The sequence below is a fragment of the Mustelus asterias genome, chromosome 17, assembly GCF_964213995.1.
Source record: "Mustelus asterias chromosome 17, sMusAst1.hap1.1, whole genome shotgun sequence".
In the NCBI taxonomy this organism is placed as follows: Eukaryota; Metazoa; Chordata; class Chondrichthyes; order Carcharhiniformes; family Triakidae; genus Mustelus; species Mustelus asterias.
The window spans coordinates 18,534,834-18,540,505 of record NC_135817.1 but is presented as its reverse complement, the minus strand read 5'-3'; positions in this window follow the sequence as shown (position 1 = coordinate 18,540,505).

The following is a 5,672-nucleotide window of genomic DNA, read 5'->3' as shown; positions in this document are numbered from 1 at the left end:
GGGAAGAGGGGAGTCAGGGAAGGGGGTTTTCATGGAAAGGGGGAGTCTGGGAAGGAGTGGATTCGGGGAAGGGGGAGTCGGGGAATGGGAGGGTAGTCTGCGAAGGGGGTGAGTTAGGGAGTGGGGGGTGTCGGGGAACAGGGGGATTAGGGGAATGGGGGGAGTAGGGGAATGGGGGGAGTCGGGGAATGGGGGGAGTCGGGGAATGGGGGAGTCGCGGAATGGGGGGAATGGGGGGATTCGGGGAATGGGGGAAGTCGGGGAATGGGGGAATGGGGGGAGTAGGGGAATGGGGGGAGTCGGGGAATGGGGGGGAGTCGGGAAATGGGGGGAGTCGGGGAATGGGGGAGTCGCGGAATGGGGGGAATGTGGGGATTCGGGGAATGGGGGAAGTCGGGGAATGGGGGAATCGGGGAATGGGGGGAGTCGGGGAAGGGGTGGAGTCGGGGAAGGGGTGGAGTCAGAGAATGGGGGGAGTCGGGGATGGGGGGAATCAGGGATGGGGGGAGCCGGGGATCGGGGGGGGAGTTGGGGGATGGGGGAGTGGGGAATGGGGAGAGTGGGGGATAAGGGGAGTCGGGGATCGGGGAGAGTTGGAGATGGGGGAGTCGTGGTATGGGGGGGAGTTGGGGATTGGGGGATTCGGCGAATGGGGGGAGTCGGGGAATCGGGGGAGTAGGGGGGTGGGGGGAGTCGGGGAATGTGGGGAGTCGGGGATGGGGGCAGTCGGACTAGGGGGGCAGTCAGGGAAGGGGGGAAGCAGGGAAGAGGGGAGTCAGGGAAGGGGGAGTCAGGGAAAGAGGGAGTCTGGGAAGGGGTGGATTCGGGGAAGGGGGGTCGGTGAATGGGGGGGTGGTCTGCGAAGGGGGGGAGATAGGGTGTGGGGTGTGTCGGGGAACGGGGGGTGTTGGGGAATGGGGCTGAGTCGGGGAATGGCGGGGGAGTCGTGGAATGGGGGTGTCGGAGATGGGTTGGAGTCGGGGAATGGGGGGAGTCGGGGAATGGTGGGAGTCGGGGAATGGGGGAAAGTAGGAGAATGGGGGGAGTCGGGGAATGGGGGATCAGGGATGGTGGGAGGCAGAGAATGGGGGGGAGTAGGGGAATGGGAGGAGTTGGGGAATGGGGGGCGTCGGGGAATGGGGGTTTCGGGGAATGGGGGGAGTCGCAGAATGGGGGGATTCGGGGAATGGGGGGATTCGGGGAATGGGGAAGTCGGGGAATGGGGGAGTCGGGGAATGTGGGGAGTCGGGGGATGGGGGTAGTCGGGGGATGGGGGTAGTCGGGGGAGGGGGGGAGTCGGGGATGTGGGGAGCCGGGGATGGGGGGAGTCGGGGATGGGGGGAGCCGGAGAAGGAGGGGAAGTCGGTGAAGGGGGGTTGTAGGGGAAGGGGGGAGACGGGGAAGGGGGGCAGTCGAGGAAGGGGGCAGTTGGGGAAGGGGGGGAGTCAGGGAAGGGGTGCGAGTCGGGAGTCAGGGGAGGGGGAGACGGGAGTCAGAGAAGGGGGGAGTCTGGGAAGGGTGGGTGTCGGGGAAGGGTGGGTGTCGGGGAAGGGTGGGAGTCGGGGAAGGGGGGAGTTGGGGAAGGGGGAGACGGGGAAAGGGGAATTGGGGAAGGGTGGGAGTCGGCGAAGGGAGGAGTCAGGGAAGTGGGGAGACGGGAAAGAGGGGAGTCTGGGAATGGGGAGACGGGCAAGGGGGGGGTCTAGGAAGAGGGGAATCGGGGAAGGGGGGAGTCGGGGAAGATGGGAGTCGGGGAATGGGGGTGTCAGGGAATGTGGGGTGTCAGGGATGGGGGGAGCCGGGGGATGGTGGGAGTCGGGGAATGGGGGGGAGTAGGGGAATGGGGGGATTTGGGGAATGGGGTAGTCGGGGATGGGGGGAGTTGGGGGGTGGGGGAGTCGGGGAATGGGGGGAGTCGGGGATGGGGGAAGTCAGGGAATGGGGGTAGTTGGGGATGGGGGGTGTCGGAGTGGGGGGGAGGTCGGGGAATGGGGGGAGTCGAGGATGGGGGAGTCGGGGAATGGGCGGAGTTGGGGATGGGGGGAGTCAGAGTGGGATTGGGCAGGTCGGGGAAGGGGTGGATTCGGGGAAGGGGGAGTCGGGGAATGGGGGGTAGTCTGCGAAAGGGGGGAGTTAGGGAGTGGGGGGTGTCGGGGATGCGGGGAGTCGGGGGATGGGGTTGTCGGGGGATGGGGGAGTCGGGGGATGGGGGAGTCGTGGTATGGGGGGGAGTCGGGTATGGGGGGAGTCGGGGTATGGGGGGTGTCGGGGAAGGGGGGGCAGTCTGGGAAGGGGGGAATCGGGTAAGGTGGGAGTCAGGGATTGGGGGTGCCGGAGAATGGGGGTGTCGGGGAATGGGGCTGTCGGGGAATCGGGAGGAGTCGGGGAATTGGGTGGAGGCAGGGATTGGGAGAGTCGGGGATTGGGGGAGTCGGGGATGGCGGGAGTCGGGGATGGGGGGAGTTGGGCATGGGGGGAGTCGGGATGGGGGGTGTCGGGGAGCGTGGGGGAGTCGGGGAATGAGGGGAAGTCGGGGAATGTGGGGAGTCGGGGAATGTGGGGAGTCGGGGAATGTGGGGAGTCAAGGAATGTGGGGAGTCAAGGAATGTGGGGAGTCAGGGATGGGGAGTCGGGGATGGCGGGAGTCGGGGGATGGGGGGAGTTGGGCATGGGGGGAGTCGGGATGGGGGGTGTCGGGGAGCGTGTGGGAGTCGGGGAATGAGGGGAAGTCGGGGAATGTGGGGAGTCGGGGAATGTGGGGAGTCGGGGAATGTGGGGAGTCGAGGAATGTGGGGAGTCAGGGATGGGGAGTCGGGGATGGCGGGAGTCGGGGGATGGGGGTAGTCGGGGGATGGGGGTAGTCGGGGGATGGGGGGAGTCGGGGATGTGGTGAGTTGGGGATGTGGGGAGTCGGGGATGGGGGGAGTCGGAGAAGGAGGGGAAGTCGGTGAATGGGGGTTGTCGGGGAAGTTGGGGAGACGGGGAAGGGGGGCAGTCGAGGAAGGGGGCAGTCGTGGAAGGGGGGGAGTCAGGGAAGGGGGGCGAGTCGGGAGTCAGGGGAGGGGGAGACGGGAGTCAGAGAAGGGGGGAGTCTGGGAAGGGTGGGAGTCGGGGAAGGGTGGGAGTCGGGGAAGGGGGGAGTGGGGGAAGGGGGGAGATGGGGAAGGAGGAATTGGGGAAGGGTGGGAGTCGGCGAAGGGAGGAGTCAGGGAAGTGGGGAGACGGGGAAGAGGGGAGTCTGGGAATGGGGGAGACGGGCAAGGGGGGGTCTAGGAAGGGGGGAATCGGGGAAGGGGGGAGTCGGGGAAGATGGGAGTCGGGGAATGGGGGTGTCAGGGAATGTGGGGTGTCGGGTATGGGGGGAGTCGGGGGATGGTGGGAGTCGGGGAATGGGGGGGCGTAGGGGAATGGGGGAGTCGGGGAATGGGGGATGTCGGGGAATGGGGAGTTGTGGGATGGGGGAGTCGGGGAATGGGGGAGTCGGGGAATGGGGGGAGTCGGGGAATGGGGGGAGTCGGGGAATGGGGGGAGTCGGGGAATGGGGTTTTGGGGGATGGGGGGAGTCGGGGAATGGGGGGAGTCGGGGAATGGGGGGGAGGCGGGGAATGGGGGGAGTCGGGGAATGGGGGGAGTCGGGGAATGTGGGGAGTCGGGGAATGTGGGGAGTCGGGGAATGTGGGGAGTCGGGGAATGTGGGGAGTCGAGGAATGTGGGGAGTCAGGGATGGGGGAGTCGGGGATGGGGGGAGTCGGGGGACGGGGGGAGTCGGGGATGGGCGGGAGTCGGGGATGGGGGAGTCGGGGATGGGGGGAGTCGGGGATGGGGGGAGTCGGAGAAGGAGGGGAAGTCGGTGAAGGGGGGTTGTAGGGGAAGGGGGGGAGACGGGGAAGGGGGGCAGTCGAGGAAGGGGGCAGTCGGGGAAAGGGGGGAGTCAGGGAAGGGGGGCGAGTCGGGAGTCAGGGGAGGGGGAGACGGGAGTCAGGGAAGGGGGTAGTCTGGGAAGGGTGGGAGTCGGGGAAGGGTGGGAGTCGGGGAAGGGGGGAGTTGGGGAAGGGGGGAGATGGGGAAGGGGGAATTGGGGAAGAGTGGGAGTCGGCGAAGGGAGGAGTCAGGGAAGTGGGGAGACGGGGAAGAGAGGAGTCTGGGAATGGGGGAGACGGGCAAGGGGGGGTCTAGGAAGGGGGGAATCGGGGAAGGGGGAGTCGGGGAAGATGGGAGTCGGGGAATGGGGGTGTCAGGGAATGTGGGGTGTCGGGATGAAGGGGAGTCGGGGGATGGTGGGAGTCGGTGGTGCCGACTTTTGAGAAAGTGACCAAGGAGGTGGATGGGGGCAAGGCAGTGGACGTGGTATATATGGATTTTAGTAAGGCGTTTGATAAGGTTCACCATGGTAGGCTTCTGCAGAAAATGCAGATGTATGGGATTGGGGGTGATCTAGGAAATTGGATCAGGAATTGGCTAGCGGATAGGAAACAGAGGGTGGTGGTTGATAGTAAATATTCATCATGGAGTGCGGTTACAAGTGGTGTACCTCAGGGATCTGTTTTGGGGCCACTGCTGTTTGTAATATTTATTAATGATCTGGATGAGGGTATAGTTGGGTGGATTAGCAAATTTGCTGATGACACCAAAGTCGGTGGTGTGGTAGACAGTGAGGAAGGGTGTCGTAGTTTGCAGGAAGACTTAGACAGGTTGCAAAGTTGGGCCGAGAGGTGGCGGATGGAGTTTAATGCGGAGAAGTGTGAGGTAATTCACTTTGGTAGGAATAACAGATGTGTTGAGTATAGGGCTAACGGGAGGACTTTGAATAGTGTGGAGGAGCAGAGGGATCTAGGTGTATGTGTGCATAGATCCCTGAAAGTTGGGAATCAAGTAGATAAGGTTGTTAAGAAGGCATATGGTGTCTTGGCGTTTATTGGTAGGGGGATTGAATTTAGGAGTCGTAGCGTTATGTTGCAACTGTACACAACTCTGGTGCGGCCGCACTTGGAGTACTGTGTGCAGTTCTGGTCCCCACATTACAGGAAGGATGTGGAGGCTTTGGAGAGGGTGCAGAGGAGGTTTACCAGGATGTTGCCTGGTATGGAGGGGAGATCCTATGAGGAGAGGCTGAGGGATTTGGGATTGTTTTCGCTGGAAAGGCGGCGGCTAAGAGGGGATCTTATTGAAACATATAAGATGATTAGAGGTTTAGATAGGGTGGATAGTGATAGCCTTTTTCCTCTGATGGAGAAATCCAGCACGAGGGGGCATGGCTTTAAATTGAGGGGGGGTAGTTATAGAACCGATGTCAGGGGTAGGTTCTTTACCCAGAGGGTGGTGAGGGATTGGAATGCCCTGCCAGCATCAGTAGTAAATGCGCCTAGTTTGGGGGCGTTTAAGAGATCCGTAGATAGGTTCATGGACGAAAAGAAATTGGTTTAGGTTGGAGGGTCACAGTTTTTTTTTTAACTGGTCGGTGCAACATCGTGGGCCGAAGGGCCTGTTCTGCGCTGTAATGTTCTATGTTCTATGAATGGGGCTGTCGGGGAATCGGGGGGAGTCGGGGAATTGGGTGGAGGCGGGGATTGGGAGAGTCGGGGATTGGGGGAGTCGGGGATGGCGGGAGTCGGGGATGGGGGTAGTCGGGCATGGGGGGAGTCGGGATGGGGGGTGTCGGGGAGTGTGGCGGA